The sequence below is a fragment of the Nannospalax galili genome, unplaced genomic scaffold (genome assembly GCF_000622305.1).
Source record: "Nannospalax galili isolate Female #2095 unplaced genomic scaffold, S.galili_v1.0 scaffold1224, whole genome shotgun sequence".
NCBI lineage: Eukaryota > Metazoa > Chordata > Mammalia > Rodentia > Spalacidae > Nannospalax > Nannospalax galili.
Window position 1 is genome coordinate 93,843 of NW_008351701.1, and position 22,027 is coordinate 115,869.

Consider the following 22,027-nt stretch of genomic DNA (forward strand, 5'->3'; position numbering starts at 1 on the left):
CTCCTCAGGTCTGGATCCCTCCAGGAAATATGTTGTCCTCAGGAATTTGGGGCTTGGACTGGCCTGGGAGCAGGGCCCAGAAAAGATGCTGGTCTGGGGCAGCTGATGGCCATGCCACCCAGAGATGCAAAGAGAGATGGGGGTGGGAAGAGGCTCCCAAGGGCTCCTGGGGACCAGGAGAGAGGCCAGGGGTTGTGCAGGCCCAGGGTAGCAGAGGGAGATGAGGGCCAGACCAGGCCCAGAGGGCTCCTGGGGACCTCGAGAAGGAACTGGGTTTGTCTGGATGCAAGGGATCAGGAAGCAGTGGTGGTTCTGGGCCTAGAAGTCACACAGCATCTGTTATAGAGTGATTGTGCTGGCTCATGCCTATAATCCCAGCCCAGCATTCCAGAGGCTGAGGCAAGAGAATTGCCATTTAAGACCAGCCTGGGCTATGTAGCAAGTATCAAGCCAGCCACGGCTACAAAGCAAGATCCTGTCTCAGAAAAAAAAAAAAATATTTTAAGTGAATGTATGGGCTCTACGACCCTGTCTCAGAAAAAAAAATTTTAAGTGAACGTACAGGCTCTATGACCCTAGGGAGGACAGGGAATTCAGTGTGAATCAAGTCCCAGAGCCTGTATGCCATCCACCAGCCCTAGGCTTGGCATTAGATGACATAGGATTCCATTCAAAAAGAATAATCATAAGGGAGATGTAGTTGACGCAGGAGTGAGGAAGAGCTCTTGAAGAAAGGATGGAGACAGGTGAAAGGCATTTAGCAGAAGACCTTATCAAGGTCAGAAGTTCAGAGGCTGGAGAGATGGCTCAGTGATTAAGAGCACTAGCTGCTCTTGCACAGGACACAGGTTTGATTCCCAGCACCCACATGGTAGCAACTGACCATCCCTAACTCCAGTTCCAGGGGAGCTGACAACCTCTTCCAGCCTCTGTGAGGCATTGCACGACACGGGTGCCCTTACATACATGCAGGCAAAACACACACACATGAAATAAAAACAGTAAATTTAAAAAAAAAAAATTGGTCTTTTTGAGATAGGGTCTCCCTGTAGCCCCAGCTGGCCTGAAATTCACTATGTAAACCAGGCTGGCCTTGAACTAACAGAGATCTGCCTGCCTCTACCTCCCTAGGGCTGGGATTAAAGGTGTATGCCACCACACCTGACATAAAATGTTTTTCAAAAGATTCTAAAGTTCCTTTGGCTGCTGTGAAAATGGAGAGAAAGGACAACAGTGCTCTGGTTCGTTGGCTGGTGGGTCACCACTGATAATGTGGACATCTGTCATTTCCATTAGTCTTCTTCTGGAGATAGTACCCCATCTTCTTTTAGGGAACCACTAGTTCTTATTTGCAATCAAAGTGGGGCTGGAGTTTGCCCCTATTCAAAGAGGCCTCATGACCCAAGCCTGCCCAATTTTAGAGATTGCCAATTGACTTAAGCCCAGCAGACTGTAAGACTAATTTCCAAGTCTTTTAAGGGAAGGCTTTCTCATTTGGGCTGCTGTATTGTTAGAATGTAAACCTGTAGCTGATCTTGCTCACCTTACCATTACTCACCACTCCTCAAACCTGCTGGAGAATGAAACCAATGCAGAGGGGAAAGAAAACCCCAAAAGATCAAGAAAATTCTAATGACATTGCTGAAAACCTGGAGCTAACGTTCCCCAAAGGTGCCACCCAGATGTTTCATTCATTCATTCAACAAATATTGGTTGAATAGCATATTGTATGTCAGATGCCACTCTGGGCATTGAAGATACGTCTGTGAACAAAAGGGGCACATTTGCCCTCTTGCCATTTGCATTCTGTCTAGGAGAGGTAGATAACCTAAATAAAATGTGTATTAATGATCAGAGTTAGTAAAGATAAAAACTGGAGTTGTCTTTATGAAGTTCAACACTATGTACAATGAATATGCACCAATAAAAATTTAAAAACCTAGCCGGGCGTGGTGGCGCACGCCTGTAGTCCCAGCACTTGGGAGGCAGAGGCAGGTGGATTTCTGTGAGTTCAAGGTCAGCCTGGTCTACATAGTGAGTTCCAGGACAACTGGGGCTACAGGGAGACCCTGCTTCAAAAAGACCAAAAAAAAAAATTTAAAAACCTATCTAGTTTAAAAAAAACCCAGAAACCTACTACTATAGAAGCTTCCTAAAATATATGCATATACCTTATAAAAAGAGATTAAAAGGAGTTACCATATAACAAAGGGACATTGTCTCTACCATACACCATAGGCTAACAAAATAAAAACCCAGTGCCAGGAATGGACTCCCTGTCTTGAAACTCTAACCCTCAAACAACACTGGCCATTGCCCCTGTCCTTGGCACAGTAAGTCCCTATTGCTGAAGACATTACTTACATGAGCTATAGAACAGATAAGGAGAAACCAAGCTGGTGCTGTTTTCAAAGCCTCATATTTTCTGGCTGGCACTGGAAGGTGCTATGCATGCTACCTGAAGAGAAAATTAATCATCAACCTCACCCAACTGTGACTCTTACGAGCTACAACAACAACTGACCTAGCAAGATATTCCCACTGGTGCAATAGTGGCATGAATACTATGGGAGTAGCCAACCACTTTCTAATTGGTTTTAAGGTCACCTTCATAGGATGGAGCCCATACCTGACACTGATATTAGATCTAGGAACTTAAGGCTAAATGAGTCACAGGACATAGGGGACAGCCGAATACTAGTTTTCTGCTAAATAGATATAGTATTAAACTGACTCCTAATGACTTTGGGTTATACCCATAGATTAATGCATCTCTCAGCTGTCAGCAGAGAAAGAGAAGCACCCTTATACAGCAGATAGTGATTAACACAGGAACTCACAACTGACCAATGTGCAGAGAATAGGAGACAGAGTGCTTACCCCTGAATAGGACATCTATATCAAACTTCTACCCAAGGCTCAGGGGTCACTGTGGAAGAGAGGACAGAAAGACTGTAAGAACCAGAGGTGGTGGATGACCACAAGGAAATAGTTTTCCAGAGAGCCAGTCAATTACTCATATGAACCCACAGCAATGGTGACAGCATGCACCAAGACCCATGTAAGCTCAAAGCAGACAAAATCTCGGCATAGATGTGGGGAAGTAGGTAAGAAACCCCAAGCCTACTTGAGGAAGTATTGAAAACTGATGGCTGCTGGGAAAGGGAGCCTCAATTTCTTTCAAGGGTGAGCCTCTTCATAGGTTCACCAGACTCCAGTAGATGGATAGACATGAAAGGATAGTTGGGGGCACAAATTAGACACTATAGACCTTAATATATATAATAGAGTACATTAATTTGGGAGGGGGTAAAAATGGGAGATGCAGATAGGGGATCTAAATTATAATCAAAACATATTGTATGAAAACCGTAAAAATTCCACTAAAACAGGTGTACTGGCTCACATCTGTAATCCAGCACATGGGAGACTGAGGCAGGAGAATCACTGTGGGTTCAAGGACAGTCTGAACTAAAATGTGAGACCCTGTGTCCCAAAACAAAAACAAACAAACAAAAACAGGGAAAGGGGAGTCTCACAATCTGAGTTTCATCCCCAGATCAAAGGAGAAAACTGATTCCTGAAAGTTGTCCTCTGCACCATACAACACACACCTACACTCACATACATATATCATACACAATCATACATACATACTTCTTTTTAAAAGTAAGGCGAAGGGTTAGGAAGATGGTTCAGCACTTTAGAGCATTGACTGCTGGCACAGAGGACCAGGTTCAATTCCTGGCACCCACATAGCAACTAACAACCCTCTATAACTCCAGTTCCAATGCCTTCTTCTGGCCTCTATGGGCATTGCACCAACTTGGTACACATATGTATGCAGGCAAAACACTGATACACATAAAAAATAATTTTTTAAAAGACTAAAAAGAGTGGAGGCTAGAGAGATGGCTCAGAGATTAAGAGCACTGGCTGCTCTTACAGAGGACACAGGTTCAATTCCCACCCACATGGTGGCTAACAACTGTCCATAGCTCCAGTTCCAGAGAATCTAATGCTCTTTTCTGACCTCTGTGGGCATTGCATAACATAGGTACATTTACACACATGCAGGCAATACACCCACACACAAAATAGAAAATAATAAAATATTGAAAAACAAAACAGAAAAAGCAACCTAAAACTAAAATGGGTGATGGCTGGGCATGGTGGCACATGCCTTTAGTCCCAGCACTTGGGAGGCAGAGGCAGGCAGATCTCTGTGAGTTCAAGGCCAGCTTGGTCTATATAGCATGTTCCAGGCCAGCTGGGGCTACAGGGAGACCATGTCTTAAAAAAGACAACAAAACAAAAAGCAAACAAACAAACAAAAACCCCAAAAAACAAAAACTAAAAAGGATGGAAAAAAAAACCCTGAAATCCAGATGTAACCCCAGCACTAGACAGGCTAAGAAGGGGGTCATCTTAGTGTGTACCATAGCTGTGCTGTAAGGGACTAATCCCTAATAAGCAAAGAGGGTCACTAATGAATAATAGTAGCACACTTCCTGTTGCTTCTTGGTCTGAGACAAGGCCTGGGGGCTCCTCCTCTAACCAACAGAGTCCTCTTTCTACCAATTCAGATAAGACCAAGGGAGGACCTGGACACTTTCTCATTTAAAGCCATAAACCTATCAGCCTTCTCTTCTTTGTTCAAGTTGTCCAATCCAAAATTAGGGGAGGGAAACCACAGAAACCTTTAAAAACTCAGACCCTCCCGGGGAAGTTTTGGATTTTTGGTTTCCAAATCCCTTCTCCACTTGTGGAGAGATTTTTCTCTCTGGGTGAAAGTGTGTAGAATCTTCATCTTTCAGTAAGTTTGTGTGCCTGTTGCTCTCTGCTAATCTGAGATTTTTCTTGTCTTTTAATTCTTTAATTGGCTGGGGAAATGAATCCAGTCTTAACCACTAGACCAATAACAGACTGCAACACAACACTAGGTCAAGGATACAAAACAAGACCCTGTCTCAAAAAAAAAAAAAAATGGCTAAGAAATGCCCGGTGAGAGTACTTGGGCAAAGATCTGAAAGTCATGTGGGTATCTGAGGAAGAGTTATCCAGACTGAGAGAACAGCCATCACATGCTGTGACAGAGAAACAATGAAGATGCTGAAGTACAATGAGCAAGGCAAAAAATAGTGAAAGATGAGGCCAGAAAAGCAACCAGAGCCATATGTAGGCCACCTCAGGCTACTGTGAGAACTTCGGGGTTTCTCCAAGGGCAAACTCTGGTTCTTGCATTGAAAACAAACTGAATAGAGATATGGGAAGGAAGATCAGTTAGGAGGCTAGGACAATCTTGTTGACAGATGATAGTGTTTTAGGCCAAGATGGTAGGTAGGTATGAGGTGGAGAGAAATGGTCAGATTCTTGATAGATTTGAAAGTAGAAACAGGGGCTGGAGAGATGGATCAATGGTTAAGAGCACTGGCTGCTCTTGCAGAGGACCTGGTTTGATTCCTAGCACTCACAGGGTAGCTACAACTGCCCAAAACTCCAGTCCCAGGGAATCTGACACCCTCTTCTGCCTCTGCAGGCATTGCATGACAGGGATACACTTACACGCATGCAGACAAAACAGTCATACACATAAATTTTAAATAAATAAGTGAATAAAAATTGAAAGTAGAACTGTGGAACTTGCCAGCTTAAATGAAGATGACCTGAGTAGCCACCCTGAGCAACTGGGAAGGTCAGATTTTCATCAGTTGAAGGAGGATTATGAGAGGAGTATGTTTGGTTAAGTTGGGAGAGAAGATGAGGAATTAGTTTTGATCATGTGAGTTTAATTTGCTTATTGACTAAGTAGAGCTATCCACTAGTCAGTTGGTTATATATGAGTCTGGAGATCCAGGTTGACAATAATAATTTTTTTTCTTTTTGAGACAGGGTCTCCCTGTGGCCTCAGCTATCCTAGAACTCACTATGTAGACCAGGCTGGCCTTGAACTCACAGAGATCCGCCTTCCTCTGCCTCCTGAGTGTTGGGATTAAAGGTGTGAGCCACCACACCGGGCCTGGCAATAATAATTTGTAAATCATCAGCATATAAATGCTATTAAAACTGCTAAATTCACCTTTTTCTAAATCAATCTGCATTATATTTTTGCTTTTTGTAACCAAAAAAGTGTCTTTTCAGACCACTGAAACCCTTGCCTGTGAGGGCTCTCATCAGCTGGACAAATAAACCAACTCACATCTTATCCTATCCTTTCCTTCTCCTCTGCCCCAGACATACACTTTCCCAGTTCCTTTGACAGACACTCCCAGAGCAGAGGTGTTATGACAAACTGTAGACTCTTACTAGACAAAAATTGAGAATTCAAAAGGGGAAGTATTCCATCACTAATTTATCATGGATTCTCAAGTAACATCTAGCAGAAAGAGACTCTTGATGGACATTTAACAGCAGTGCCTTCATTCTTGTGTGGACTCTTAGTTACCAGCATTTATTTTTGTTTTTGGTTGCTTACACTTAACCACGTCTTAAATACCCTGGGGATCTTCTGGGGTTCATTACTGCTTTCACTGTAAACTCCCTGCTAACCTATATTCAATACCCCCCTGTATTAAAGAATCTGTATAATAATCCCCAAATCTTAATGCCCCTTTAATCTACCTTTTCTTTCTCGCCCATCTCCAATGATTCAAATGAATTCTTTTCTTCAGCTGGAAATGTCATTTGTATCAAATAGTAATGAAGATCCAGCGATGAAAAGGTGTATTTCTGCCAGGTACTCAAAGTCTAGAAGAAGCTCTCAAACTAATGTGTGATGAGTGTGCAATAGAAATGTATACTAGTGCTACTGAGAAAACAGACAAAGCTGAACTGGAGCGATGACTGGGTGGTTAAGAGCACGGACTGCTCTACCCAAGTTTCAGCAACCACATCAGGTAGCTCATAGCTGCTTATAACTCCTGCTCCTGGGGGATGTGATGCCTCTGGCTTCCAAGGGCATTTGTATTCACATGCACATACCCATGCATAGACATACACATATATAAAGAATTAGAAAACCAGAGACAAAGCTCTGGAGGAAGGCTTTGGAGAAAAGATGGCAGTTGGGATAGGCTGGAGAGTGAATATATATGAGCCAGGTGGGAAAGTGAGAAGACTGTGGAGAAGGTTAGGAAAGAAATGGGGACCAAGGAGGGAAATGGAATTATGGGATGGGGGGATGAAGAGCTATGAGAGGTGTGGGATGTTGAGCAATAGTAAGAAATTTAATTAGGCTAAAGTACAGAGTATATAGTAAGAGGACAAGAGTTAAAAGCTAGAGAGGCAGGTTGGACCAAGTCAAGGGAGATCTTGTAGCCAGCTGAAGAATTTACATTCTTTTTGTAGATAGTCCTGTGTCCAAGTTAGGGTGCTTGTTTGAGGCAAAGTCTCCCTATGTGAGCCAGGCTATCCTTCAACTTATGATGCTCCCAAGATTACAGGTGTTTGCCACCACCCCCAGCTCCTAGTTTTTTTGAAGCAGGGTCTCCCTGTGGCCCCAGCTATCCTGGAACTCACTATGTAGACCAGGCTGGCCTTGAACTCTTGAACTCAGAGATCCGCCTGCCTCTGCCTCCCAAGTGCTAGGACTACAAGGTGTGCACCACCACGCCCGGCCCTAGATAGTTTTTAAGGACATTCTTTGGGAAGATTTCTGAAGAAGCATTCAGAGCCCAGAAAAGTGTACAGAAATGATATGGAGAAGAGCTGAACCAAGTCAGAGCAGGGGGGTAAACAGGAATACAGGCAAGAGTCATACCTGAATCAACTAGACTTAGTTATCTATCAGATAAATAATAGTAAGAAACATTTTATAGTGTTTTAATTTTTATTTGGTGGGGGGTTGAAACAAGGTCTTCCTGTAGCCCCAGCTGGCCTGAACTCTCTAGACAGACCAGGCTGGCCTCGATCTCACAGAGATCTGCCTGCCTCTACCTCCAAAGTGCTAGGATTAAAGGTGTAAATCTCCATATCTGGATTGAGAAATATACTTTAAACTGGAAAATTAAGCCAAGTATGTGTGTGCTCAGGTTGTCTGTGAGGTTTCCATGTCTCCATCCTAAGTGCTGGCATTAAAGGCATGTACTAATATGCCTGGATAATTTTTTTAAAATTTTTATGTATTATTGTGCATGTGGTGGGAGTACATGTGTGCCACAACACACTTGTAGAGATCAGAGTCAGTTCTCTCCATCCAGCTTTCCAGCTTTCCATGGGTTCTGGAGATCAAACTCAGGTCACCAGGCTTGTGTGGCAAGCACTTCTATCCACTCAGTCATCTCACCAGCTCATGTGTTATGTAATTTTTAAAAACACATGTATTTGGGGCTACAGAGATGGCTCAATGGTTAAGAGCACTTCCTGTTCTTGCAGAGGACCCAAATTCAGTTCCTGACACCCACGTTGGGAAGCTCACAGTCACTTAACTTCAGCTCAAATGCCCTCTTGTGGCCTGCACAGGCACTCACACTTGTGGCAGACACACACACACACACACACACACACACACACACACACACACAAATAAATGAATAAATAATAAAATAAAAAATTATAAGCTTACTTCTCCACCTCTCCCTTAGGCTTTTAGGTGCCCAGTAGGAATCCTACCTGCTTCCTGGAGGGAGGTGGATGCATAGTGTTCTGAAAACCTGGATTACTGCTTTGTAAAATAGTCAAATTTGAATGGACAATTTGAGGTACTTTGTGCAAAATACTTAGCCGGGCGTGGTGGCACACACCTTTAGTCCCCAGCACTCAGGAGGCAGAGCCAGGCAGATCTCTGTGAGTTCAAGGACACCCTGGTCTACATAGTGAGTTCCAGGACAGCTGGGGCTACAGAGAGACCCTATCTCAAAAAAGACCAAAAAAAATTAAATGTTTAAATTATGTGTTTGTGTATGTGCATGCCGTTTGCATGCCATTTGGAGGAGTCAGTTCTCTCCTTCCACCATGTAGGTTCTGGGTATTGAATTCAGGTCATCAGGCTTAGCAGCAAGCACTTTACCCACTCAGCCATCTTGCCAGCCCATGTTTTATAATTTTGAATATTGTCTGCCATTGTCTGATTTGTTACAACATGACAGGGAGATATGATCTTAATTGTATAGGTGAATAAACAGATTAAAATGACATCTATTGAGTAAGTGGTTACCCTGGCACTGAACCTAAACTTTGGTTTCAAATTTTCCTATCATTCTGGTTCTCTCCTGAGGGAGCGAATCATGAAGATTGAAGCGCTGAGGCCAGTTTAAGGATGCCTTACTCTCAGTCTCTTAGGAAGGCCAGAATCTCTTTAAGCGAAGTTCCTGCTTCTATCTCCACCCACACTACTGTCTCCCATTGCCGTTCACCACCCTCACCGTGTATCCAGAAACCTCCCTCAGGTATCTAGAAACACTCTCCTCTTCCCATTTCTTCCTTGGGAAAGGTAAGGTGAAATGTAAACCCAGATGTTTCCATTTCTTTCTTAGCCAAGCTTGGTGGTACATGCCTGTAATCCCAGCACTCCGAAGGCAGAGGCAGGAAGACTGCCACAAGTTTAAGGCCAGCCAAGTCTACATAATAAGTTCCAGGCCAGCAAGGGCTTCATATTGAGTGGGGAGCATCCTTAATAATATGCCCTTCTGCAGATAGAATGTCCTTTTTCTTTGCTCAATTGTTCTTATGCATTAAAAAACAAATTTAAAGGCTACCTCTTTCATGACTTCTCTACCACATATGACTAGGGAAATCCCCATGAGCACATAGTATCCTAACATGTCTCTTTCATCATACCATGAAATCATCGCGCTGTTGTGTAAGCTGCAAGGGCAGGAAGGTATTCTTTTGTCTAGCTATAGTACCCACTTAATGTCTGTTATGTACTTTTGGAACACATGAGTAACTTCTACATTTTACCTTCATCCCACATGATATGAGACCTTTTGTTCATTGTTATTCCTCCCAGATACATCACAGTTGTTTGTATCACTCAAGGATCATACGGGAAATAGAATTCTGAGTGTTTTAAGGACACACATACATATACACATTGTAAGTACTTTAAAAATCCTTCAGAAAGTCTAGAGTAGCTCAGAATATGGTAGAGGTGCTCTGCCAGAGAAACCACTACTGGTACAGTCAGAAACTGTGGGAGTCTCCGTTGATGACTGAGCTTAAGAATACAGAACTGCAGCTGCAGTTCAGGGATCTGGCAGCTGTATCAGGACACTGCCATGCTGCACTCTAATGCAACCAGCTCTCAATATTTGCCAAGCTAGAGTGTCACAGGCTTGCTCTTAGAGAAATATGTTACATCACTACAACCTTGCTTGGGGAATAGTTGAGTAGCAGAAGGATGGCCTTTGTCGCACTTCTGTACTCTGAATCTGACCCAAGTACATATAACTCACTGCAAGTTATTCTGAGAAATATTCTTAGCTGTCCAGCCTCTGAAGCATAAGAAAGTACACTAGGTGATGGTAATGAATGTTGAATGCTAACTACCTGTGCTAGATAGCTTTAGCTGTCAACTTGACACACCTGGGTAGAGGGAGCTTCAATTAGGGAATTGGGCTGGTCTATGGTCATGTCTGTGGGGTATTTTCTTGATTTTTGAGTGATGTGGGAGGGCCCAATCCACTGTGGGTGGTACCACCCCTGGGCAGGTTGTTCTGTGTTGTATAAGAAAGCAGGCTGAGCAGGGGCTAGGGGAGCAAGCCAGTAAGCAGTGATCCTCCATGGCCTGTGCGCCAGCTCCTCCCTCCAGGTTCCTGCCCTGTGTTCCTACCTTGGGCTCCCTCAGTGAAGAACTGTAACCCAGAAGATGTAAGATAAAATAAACCTTTCCTCCCCAAGTTGGTATCCTCAGAGTCTTTTGTCACAGCAGTGGAGAAACAAACTAGAACACTACCCATATCTACTGCACAGTTTGTGTGCTAGTCCACCCTTGTCTTATCTGAAATTGGATCTTTTCCTCTGCTGTGACACCCCTTTGCCCAGTGTTCACCATGGCTGCTTTAGTCTCTGCTGCGGACCTGTAGTCTGCTCAGTGTATCCTTTTCTATTAGGTTTGGCAAAATATCTATGATTCCAATAGTGCAATATATAAAAGAACAATATATTTGTATTCATCATAATTAAAAACTAACATAGCACTTGGGAGGCAGAGATAGGCACATCTTTGTGAGTTCAAAGCCAGCCTGGTCTACACAGCAAGTTCAGGACTACAAAGTGAGACCCTGTCTAAACAAACAAACAAAAAGCCTTCAATTTTTTTCTGGGAATTGAGCCCAGCGGCCTTACATATACTAAATATAGGATCTATTATGGTTCAACACCAGCCCCTAAACTAATGTTTTTCTTTTTTTAATGTGTATGAATGTTTTGCCTGCATTTAAGTGCACCAAGCCTGCAATACCTTCAAGGGCCAGAGGAGGGCATCTGATGCCCTGGAACTAGAGTTAAGGACAGGTGTTAGCTCCCATGTGGGTGCTGGGAACTGAAACTGGTCCTCAGGAAGATTAGTAGTACTCTTAACTCCTGAGCCATCTCTCCAGCCCCTCCTTTAATTTAAAAAAAAAATTTTTTTTTTTTTGGTCTTTTTGAGACAGGGTCTCCCTGTAGGCCCAGCTGTCCTGGAACTCACTATGTAGACCAGGCTGGCCTTGAACTCACAGAGATCCACCTGCCTCTGCCTCCCGAGTGCTGAGACTAAAGGCGTGCGCCACCACGCCCAGCTTAAATTAATTTTTTTTAATGTGTACGAATGTTTTGCATGTGATGCCCACTGAGGCCAGAAAAGGACATTGGATTCATTAGAACTGGAGTTATGGACAATTGTTAGCTGCCACGTGAGTGCTGTGAACCAAACTTGCATCCTCTGCAAGAGCAGCCAGTATGCTTAACCATTGAACTTTCTCCCCAGTCCCCTAATTTTTTTTTTTTAAACTCTTTATTTTTGAGACAAGTTCTCACTCTACAGCTCAGGCTGGCCTTAAACCCATATGGATTCTCCTGCCTCAGCCTCCCAAGTGGCATGAGCGCCCAGAAAAGCTAAAGCTCTTTAGTTGTTGTTGTTGTTTCTCAGACAGGTCTCACTCCAGTCGAGCTGGCTGAGAACTCACTCTGTAGCCTAGGTGAATCTTGAATTTATGATGTTCTTCCTACCTCAGTCTCCTGAACGCTGGAATTACAGGTGTGAGCCACCATGTGTGGATTATGAATGACATTTAAAAGGTACTGTTAAGAGGACTAAAAACGGGGCTGGAGAGATGGCTCAGTGTTTAAGAACACTGGTTGTTCTTGCAGAAGACTCGGGTTTGAATCCCAGCACCCACATGCAGCTAACAACTGTCCGTAATTCCAGTTCCAGAGGATCTGACAGCCTCTTCTGACCTCTGATGGCATTGCACGACACGGTGCACTTACCTACATGCAAGCAATACACATATAAAATAAAAATAAATAAAATTTTTTAAAAAAGAGGACTAAGCTGGGTGTGGTGGTGCATGCCTTTAATCCCAGCACTTGGGAGGCAGAGGCAGGCAGATCTTTGTGAGTTCAAGGCCAGCCTGGTCTACATAGTGAGTTCCAGGACAGCTGGGACTATAGAGAGACCCTGTCACACACAAAAAAAAGGACTAAAAACAAGCCACAAGGGAGGATTAGGATGTTGCCTAGCATGCACAAGGCCCTAGGTTCAATCCCTAGTACCTCCTAGAAGAGCAGCTGCAAACACACACACATATGAAAAAATGTTCCATGCAGATGACAAATAAGACATGTAACATCAGTAGTCATTGGAAGATCAAGTTTGAACTGGCTACAGGAGACAGGATAGGGAGCAAGGCTCACACAATGCTTACTGCCTGTTCTACCTGCCCAACAGGACAGAGGCAGACCAGAGAAAGCAGATGAGGAGGTCAGCAGTGTGGTTGGGACTTGAAAATAGTGATGAAAGGCCCAGTGTGATGGCATACATCTTTAATCCCAGCACCTAGGAGGAGAGGCAGGCTGATCTCTGTAAGTTCAAGTTCAAGGCCAGCCTGGTCTACATAGTGAGTTCCAGGACAGCTGGGGCCTCAGTCTCACAGAATCTGCTTGTTTCTGCCTCCAGAGTGCTGGGATTAAAGGCTTGTGCCACTACACCCAGCAGAAAAAAAAAAAATTTTTTTTAAAAAGAGGTTTGGGGTTGGGGCTGGAGAGATGGCTCAGCGGTTAAGAACACTGGTTGTTCTTGTAGAAGACCCAGGTTTGAATCCCAGCACCCACATGGCAGCTAACAACTGTCCTAACTCCGGTTCCAGGGGATCCGCAGCCTCTTCTGTCCTCCGCGGGCATTGCACAACACGGATGCACTTACCTACATGCTGGCAATACACGCATACACATAAAATAATAAATAAAAAATATTAAAAAATAAAAATAAATAAAATATATTTTTTTTAAAAAGAGGTTTGGGGTCTCCATATGTTGCCCAGGCTGATCTTCCCACTTTAAGCTCCTGAGTAGCTGGAACTACAGGCGCATAGCACCATGCCTGACTTAAAAAGAAGATTAAAACAACCTATAATCACAAGGGCTGTAATTCTGCTAATAGGTCACACATAAGGGTCACAAATTACAACTATGAAGAAGATACAAAGCATAAGACTTTCCAAAGGCCTTTAATTTTTGCACCCTGCAATTCACATCCATGCTCTCTGAAATGATTGAAAATCCAGCAGGATTTTCCTCCAAATTCATTTCTGTGGGAGAAGCTCACCCAGCTTTCTTCTCTCCTTCTGCTGTCTTCTCCTCCTAACTTTCCACCCCGATTGCCCCAAGTTTAGGGCGGCCAGTCATTCTGTTTGCCTGTCCAGTTCTAGCAGTGGACTTTGGCGCTCACGAGTCCCACATCCTGGGTCAACCCCCCAGCCCAGGCAAATAATGGTTGGTTACATGTGAATCTACATGTAGCTCCTAACTTTAGTCTGGATGTCTGCATACTAAGAATTTCCAGAGAAGGCTGGGTGATAGCCATTTCCTGGACACTTCTACAAAGCACGTTTCCTTGGACCATTTTCTGAGCATGAGTTTATGATTACTAAAAACCAAGTGCCAGGCCAGGAAAGTTACCTTGAGATTAGCAGATGGAATAGGAACCTAAAAATAGATATGGAAAAACTAAGGGAATAAGATAAAGCACACTCTTAAGAATCATGTGGGCTTTAAATTTTTTATTGCATTTATTTATTGTGTATGTATTATTTATATGTATATTTATGTGTGTGTTTAGTGTGTTTATTTAGTATGTGTGTATATGTGCCCACATGTGCCATGGCAATGTATGGCGGTCAAAGGACAACCTGCAGGAGTCAGTTCTTTCCTTCCATCATATGGGTTCCAGGCATTGGACTCAAGTCATCAGGCTTGGGGCAAGCTTCCTTACACACTGAACCATTTCTGTTGGCCCACTGTGTGGGTTTAAATCTCATAAGATTATAAAAGATAACCAATAAAATGAAAGATGTATGAAAATCTTATATTGAAAATTATTTCTTTGGAAACTAATTTAAATGTTTTGAATTATGAAACAAAATAAAATTGTAAGGGGGCTGGAGATACAGCTCAGCAGTTAAGAGCACTGCCTGCTCTTGCAGAGGACCTAGGTTCGATTCCCAGCATCCAAATGGTGGCTAACAATTGTCAGTTAACTCCAGTTCCAGGGGAATCCAAAGCCCTCTTCTGACCTCTGCAGGCATTGCATGACACAGGTGCACTTACACACATGATGCAATACACTCATATACATAAAACCCAAAAATAATAAAATATTTAAAAAATAAAATTATAAAAGGACCTAAAATCCAGTGCTGATGTTAGCAAGAGTTGATTGCCTTAAATGACAATTTAAGATTATTTGTTCCTTCCCTTCTTATTTTCTCCCATCAAGCAGTTAGATATCTGTATACTTATTGCCTCAGGTGGGAAACATAGCAAGAAAGATAGGTTTGATGAGCAAATGATGCCTGCCAAACATTTTGCTTCACTGGCAGGGTATTCAAGGACAAGGGCTTGGTGCTTTGAACAGAAATAAGAAGACCGTTCCTTTTTTTTTTTTTTTGTCTTTTTGAGACAGGGTCTCTCTGTAGCCCCAGCTGTCCTAGAACTCGCTATGTAGACCAGGCTGGCCTTAACTCACAGAGATCTGCCTGCCTCTGCCTCCCAAGTGCTGGGATTAAAGGCATGCACCACCATGCCCGGCCCTGAAATGTGTATTTTTAAAAAGTGAATTTTATTTTATCTTAATTTAAAAAATTGTCACTTTGGAGGCTGGAAAGATGGCTCAGTGGTTAAGAGCACTGGTTGCTCTGGCAGAGGACTCAGGTGCAATTCCCAGTAGCCACATGGTGGCTAACTCAGGTTCCAGGCAACCCAGATGCCCTCTTCCGGCCTCCTTTGGCACTGTATGCACATGGTGCATGTACACACGTGCAGACAAAACACTATTACACAAAAAGTCAAAAATTTTAATTGACTCTTTGAAGCAAGTGTGAGACTCCATATCCTTAAAAAATACTAACATAGTCAGGCATGCCTATCTTTAGTCCCAGCACTTGGGAGGCAGAAGCAGGTGGATCTCTGTGAGTTCAAGGCCAGCCTGGTCTACATAGTTAGTTCCAGGATAGCTGGGGCTACAGGGAGACCCTGTCTCAAAAAGACAAAATAATAATAATAATTTTTTCTTTTAAATATATTTTATTTAATATTTTTATTTTATGTGTATGAGTGTATTGCCCGCATGTATGTGAGCCATGCCTCAGAGGTCAAGAGAGGGCACCGGATTCCCCTGGAACTGGAGTTAAGGATAGCTGGTAGCTGCCATGTGGGTACTGGGAATCGAACCCGGGGTCCTCTACAAGAGCAGTCAGTGCTCTTAACCACTGAGCCATCTCTCCAGCCCCTAATTTTAGATATTTTAATGCTTGTTTATTTTGATTAATTGTTCCAAATAGGGAACATCCTGCTGTGTAACTCAGGCTAGCAATGACCTGGTGGTGACCCTCTTGCTTCTCACTCTGAAGTGCTAGGATTACAGGTGTGGGCCACCACATTGGGCAGCTCTCTCTCTCTCTCTCTCTCTCTCTCTCTCTCTCTCTCTCTCTGTGTGTAAAGAGCCTGTGGTCTCCCCCCCCTTTTCTTCCTTAACTTTAATTTCTTGACTTTTTGTTAATTTTAAGTAATTAATTTCTGTGAGGAAGGACCCTGTTTAGTTCAGGTAGGCCAGGAATAATTTCAGATCTTCCTGCCTCCTCCAGAATGGGAGGATTTTCTCTCCCCCTTTCCTCTCCCCCCTCCCTCTCTTCCTCCCCTCCCCCTCCTCTCCCTTCTCTCCTCCTTCTTCTCGCCCCTCCCCCTCCTTCACTCCCCCCTCCTCTCCTTTCCTCCTTCCCTCCCTCTCCTCCCCTCCCCCTTCTTCTTCCTTCCCCCTCCGCCCCTGCCCTCCTCTCTCTCCTTCCTCTCCTCGCCCCTCCCCCTCCCTCTCCTCTCCCTCCTCCCCTCCCCCCTTTCCTCTTCCTTTCCCCCTCCTCTCCCTCTTCTCCCTTAGTAGGGTCTCCAAAGAGGCTGCTGCTGGGACCCCAAGGCCACGTCTCCACACCCGACTTGAAGAGCCTAGGTAAATATAAAGAACCACCCACTTTCCCCAGACACTGGGTGGGGACGTGGTCCTTGCAAGCTATGTAGCTGGGCCCCCCCCCGACCCCCCATCTTAGCCTTAGAGAGTGACCTCCATGCTGGGGGTCCTTGGGTTCCTGTAGAGTGGGCCTGCAAAGGTGCTCTGAAGCTAGAACGCCGTTATCTTCTGGCATGATCCGCTTTCTCTCGCCAGCGTTCCCCAGAAGCCTAAGGCCAGCACGGTGGGATTGGGAAGCGCTGCGGTTGCAGGGTCGTGGGCATCCGACTCGCGGGGCCGAGGCCCGGCCTGTCCCACTCCACTTTCTCCACTAGAGGGGGCGGTAAGCAGCCATCCTGCGTTCCTGGAGGGAGGAAAGCGGAGGCCTGTTGTTATGATGGCGCTTGGTGGCCAGAGTCTTGATGGACAAGGACATTAGCTAATGACTAACGGAAGCAGCCGCTGTTTCCGAACGGACAGCCAACGGAGAGGCAGCAGTACAGCCAGCGGCCAATGAGGGCTGGCATGGGCGGGGCTTCTCCTGGAGGGCGGGCGGGGGTAGAGTTCCTGCGCCAACCCTGCGAGGCTCAGAGCACATCCGGTGTTGGTAGAGCGGAGAGGCTCTCAAGAGGCGGCCCAGGAAGGTACGTGCGAAGCTCGGACGAGGCCACCCGGGAATGAGGGAGAGAGGGAGCAGGAGTGGGAGTAGCTTTCGTTTTCGGGACAAATCCGTCCCTCTGGGAGCCCGGCCCGTTCTGTGTAAACGCTGAGGGGAACCTGGCCGCGACAGAACGAGTGCGGCGCATGCGCAGCTGCACCGGCGGCGGCGAGGCTGCGGGGTCTCCGGGGCGTTCGGGCGGGGGTTCCGCTGCAGGGGCCTCTGTACTACCCCTGTTGGCTTCCGTTGTTTCCTCCCTTCGCCTCCTCTGTCCAGTTCAGGGCTCCGGGTTCACCGCTTGAACTCACGGCGTCCCCCGCCTCCTCCTCAGGTAAAAGAAAGCGAAAGCTGGGTTGTTAGTGGTCGCCATCGCCCCACCCAGCGGTCCCGGCTCCGCTGCACGTCCTCGGGGCCGCCGCCTGGGCGGAGTGGGCCGGCGGCGTCTGCGGCTCGAGTTGGCGGCCAGGCCAGGCAGACTGCCCCGTCACGGCGGCCCGGTGATGTCACACTCGCCTGTGACGGGCGCGATTACTTGTCCTCGAAGCCAACGGTCGAGGCCGAGGCCGGAGGGGAGCACGGGTGCGCGGCCTCGTTCCCGCCCCACGGAGCAGCCCCACTCCCCGCCGACTGGTCACCTTTGGACAGGTGAGGTGGCCCGGGCTGCTTGGTCCGGAGCCCTGTGGGCGTCGTCCCAAAGTCCGCCCAGGAAGGGCGGCGATGGGCGATTGTTTTCTTGGACAGACTGGCGCTGTGATAAGTAGGCTTTGGTATTTTTTATATTAAAAAAAAAAAAATTCTGCCGGGTCACGTTGTGTTCCGCGTCCAGTCAGGCTTCTGTTGACCAAACAACAAAAACCACTTTGACCTTGAGACTCTTCGTCTAGTTTCACATCGACTTGTGAATGTGTAACTCATTAAAAGTGCTGACTGCCTGAATTCAGCGCAGACAAGAATCTTAAGGTTAAAGGTTTGTGGCAGACTTTCAGTTACTTCGTGATATTTATTTATGGTTATCTTTAGGCTTTCATGGGTAGTTTAAGATTTGGTTCAAGAAAGATGGACCTGAATTGTATAACCACATTTTCCATGGCTTCTGCAATAAGTCTGTAATTGTTACATTTGCTTTCTTTGGTGTTTCTTTGTCTAAGTTGGTCGTGGTGGTCTGACTTCACGAATATGTTGACATTTAGATTCTGCCTTTTCCTGCAGTAGGGACTGAATCCCGAGAATTGCGATCAGTAATTCGGATGGCAAGGTCCCTTCCATTCATCTTGTGGTACCTTTTCTTCGCTCCCCACCCTACTGTTGATCTTGAAGGAAGCCTTACCCTCCTCAAGACCAGGAAGTTCAAGAAAATGAATTCGTATAACTTAGCCTTTCTAGTATCCGGCGTCCCCTTACAGATACAGTTCATGTTCTTTGTAGAAGTGCAGAGGACTCCAGACAAGTGTTTGGGGAATTCTGTAACTGCCTTAATGAAAGCTTACTTTTCTACTGTGGGGTGAAACTGTAAAGTCAGAAGACCAGTCTGATTAAAATGGTTCTGGTTGAAAAGGGCAGGGTTTGTAAGTCCAAATCCAGTTTTCTAGCCACTGTTACCCTGCCATTATTAAAAAAAAAAAAAAAAGCTGGGCTCATCCTTGTCCTTCATGGATTAAATGTGATGATGGTTGGGGTTATAGCTTAGAATCCACAATTTAACAACTAAGCCAGCAAATCAAACACTTTAATAAATTTAATTAAATAACTAGATTACAAATTACTTGTTTTTTGTGGGGTTTTTTTTTTTTTTCCTCCTGCTGTTTACTTTTTTTTTTTGAGAGAGGGTTTCCCTGTAGTCCTGTAGTCCCAGCTGGCCTGGAACTTGTCACATAGACCAGGCTGGCCTTAATCTCAGGGATCCTCGTGGCTCTGCCTCCTGAGTGCTGAGATTAAAGGTGTGTACCATGATACCTGGCTCCTGCTATATTAAGTCAACCATCTTTTTAAAAAATTATTTTTATTTTATGTGTATGAGTATTATGCCTGCACTGTGTGGTGCCTTCTGAGGTCAGAAGAGGACATCAGATCCCCTGGAACTGAAATTAGAGATGCCATGTGGGTACTGGGATTCGGAAAAAAGAGGGCATTGGATCCCCTGGAACTGTAGTTACAGATGGTTAGCCTCCATGTGGGTGCTGGAAATAAAATGTGGGTCCTCTGGTAGATAAGCCATCTCTTCAGCCCATTTCAACCATCTTGAATCCTGTCCCTGAACATCCTGGACCAAATTGATAAGTATTGTTGTAGAAAATAATGCCACTGGCCTGAAGAATTTCACTTTATTTCATAAACTACCCAAGGGTATTAATTTCCTTTGAACCACTGAACAGTCCCAAGATGTTCTTAGAAATGTTTGTTTCTTTGACTTGGCTGTGGACTCTTCCATTTCTCCCAGTTTTGTTCTAACAGAATTTCTAACCAAGTGTCATGGTAATAAACATTTCCCAAATCAGTTACTCAAGACCAGAGAGAAAGACTAGAGAATGAATTGTGTTTGAGGGCCATTTGAGTGATCCCTTGAGTTAGGTTCCACTCTGATCTAGCTGAGGAAAGTTGATTTGAGGTTGCAGGACTCATTCTGATAATGGGATCTAGATTTGCTCTAGAGATAACTACTTTGTAGGTGGAAGTAACCAGGCTGTATCAGATGCCAGCTCAGCTCTCTGAAGGGGCCATTCTTACATAAGTAACTAGAATCCAAAAAAACTTGGGAAAAGAGCTTGAAGGTGAAGATGAAGTGTGTATGTTGGTCCTAATTTGTACTTGTTCTCATTTGGGCTGAATGGGGTTAGTGGGAAGGGATTGCTGGTGTTTCAGACATTGAGGCCGCCTTATGATTCACTTCTGTTAAATAGTTGTGGTTTTAGAGACAGATGCAGTAATTTCAGAGTCAAATTAAGTACAAAAATAATTTTGATAGATAGTACTGGGCATTCCATCTCTACTAATTACTGTTCTGGTTCCAAGGCAGTCCTCTCCAGAGGTGGATGCAGTGTTACTTACCCAGGAAATTTGGTCCAAGTTAAGAGAGCTAGACTTTTGGTCTCCTAGTGATGTAGCCCTCTTTGAAACAGAATTGTTTAGATTGTCCTGAAGCTGAGCTGATGTACCTCCTAGGGTAGCAGGAAAACTTATCAAGCTAATGAACATTTAACTTTAACAAACCCTCAACCTTGTCAACTTATTAGCAGTCTCAAAGCACCTGTAGCCCTGTGGGACAAGAGGTACAATGTACATGTGTCAGAGGAAAGCTATACCATTTAAATAACGATAATTTTAACCAGTAAGGAATTTATCAAGATCTTTAAATTTCAGTTTGCTTCCTTAGGATACCCCCCCATGTAAAATTTAATTTCACTCTGATTTAGAGAAATATTAAACGTTTTATGATGTTGCTACTGAGTTATTTTTTGGGGGGGGGGCTTTTTAAGACAGGGTTTCCCTGCAGCCCCAGCTGTTCTGGAACTCACTGTGTAGACCAGGCTGGCCTTGAACTCATGGAGATCCGCCTTCCTCTGCCTCCCAAGTGCTGGGATTAAAGATGTGCGCCACCATGCCTGGCTGAGAGTTATATATATTTTTAAACTGTTAACATGCTATATGTAAAGCAGGCCTAGATAAATGTCTTCAGAAACCAGACTTTTTGATAAACATGCAGTGAGCTTTGTATTATCCCACTTAGTATTAAGTCCTGTAAAGACTATTGTATATTACTATTTTGCAAATGATAGAACTGACATACAATGAGGTTTAGTCCAGAAGTTTGCTTTGTGTCATGCAACTAAGGAAGTAACAGGATTCAGAAGGAACAGGAATTGCATTTTTGGTGGTTGTTCATTTTGGTGCAAGGGATTTAATAGAACTACACTTGCAGCATCTCTGTGCTAAGGTCATGGTTATACAGAGGCTGAAAACTATTCAGTGGTAAGAATGACTGAAAAATTGCTGTCTTATTCTCTCTTTTAAAATGACATTTCTTTTTGTATATTGTATGTGGGCACATGTGTAGGAGTTGGGGTAGGTTTGGAGATCAGCTGTATTGTATTATGAGTGTTAAAATAGAATTGTAGGGTTTTTTTCTTTTTGTGGTGCTGGGCATGAATGCAGGGCCTTGTACATAATAAGAAAGCCCTCAGCACTGAGCTGTGTCCCCAGCCATTGTAAGTTGTGGGTGTTTTGTTTGGTGGTGGTAGTAGTGGTGGTGGTGGTTGATGGTGTTTTTGTTGTTTTCTCTTTTTAAAGGCTTGAACCTTATTAGATAATCTTTCATTTTTAGGATGAGGATGTGAAACCCTCCTCGTGGAACCCTCCTCATTGGCCCTCTCCTGAGGCCACCACTAATTGCTCTTTTTCGCTTCTGTAAAATGCTTGTTTGGCTGAAAGGACAAACTGTATTGACCCCATTTTTGACTAGCTGTTTCAGGCAAGTCTGGATATGCCCAGGCATGTTGTGACCTCCACCTACCACCCCCACCCCAGGAGGCTATAGATTAAGCAAGCCTGGGCATGTAACAGCCTTATAAGGTAGAAACGGAGACTCCTGGCCCCACAGATAACAGCACATTCCATAGTCCTGAGAGTAACACCCACCAATGAGAAACCTCCAAGGCTGCATCCCTCATAACCAATCAATTCAAAAGTATATTGGTGCGCGTGGGCTCCTTGGACCAGTCAAAATATGACTCTGT

The 22,027-nt window shown here is 44.6% G+C and overlaps 1 protein-coding gene across 3 annotated transcripts in view; it reads left to right on the plus strand.

The window, feature by feature from the left end:
• The first annotated feature begins 17,176 nt into the window (after positions 1–17,176).
• The window catches only part of Tmbim6 (transmembrane BAX inhibitor motif containing 6), a 28,753-nt gene continuing 23,902 nt past the window's right edge, over positions 17,177–22,027 (plus strand). Inside the window, exon 1 of one of the 3 annotated variants that reach the window (XM_008848750.3) lies at positions 17,177–17,283. The gene's annotated coding sequence lies outside the window, so the exon portion shown is untranslated. Of the gene's footprint in view, positions 17,284–17,520; positions 17,629–17,651; positions 17,943–22,027 lie in introns of those variants that run through there. The other 2 variants (XM_008848751.3, XM_017802088.2) reach the window with 2 other exon arrangements.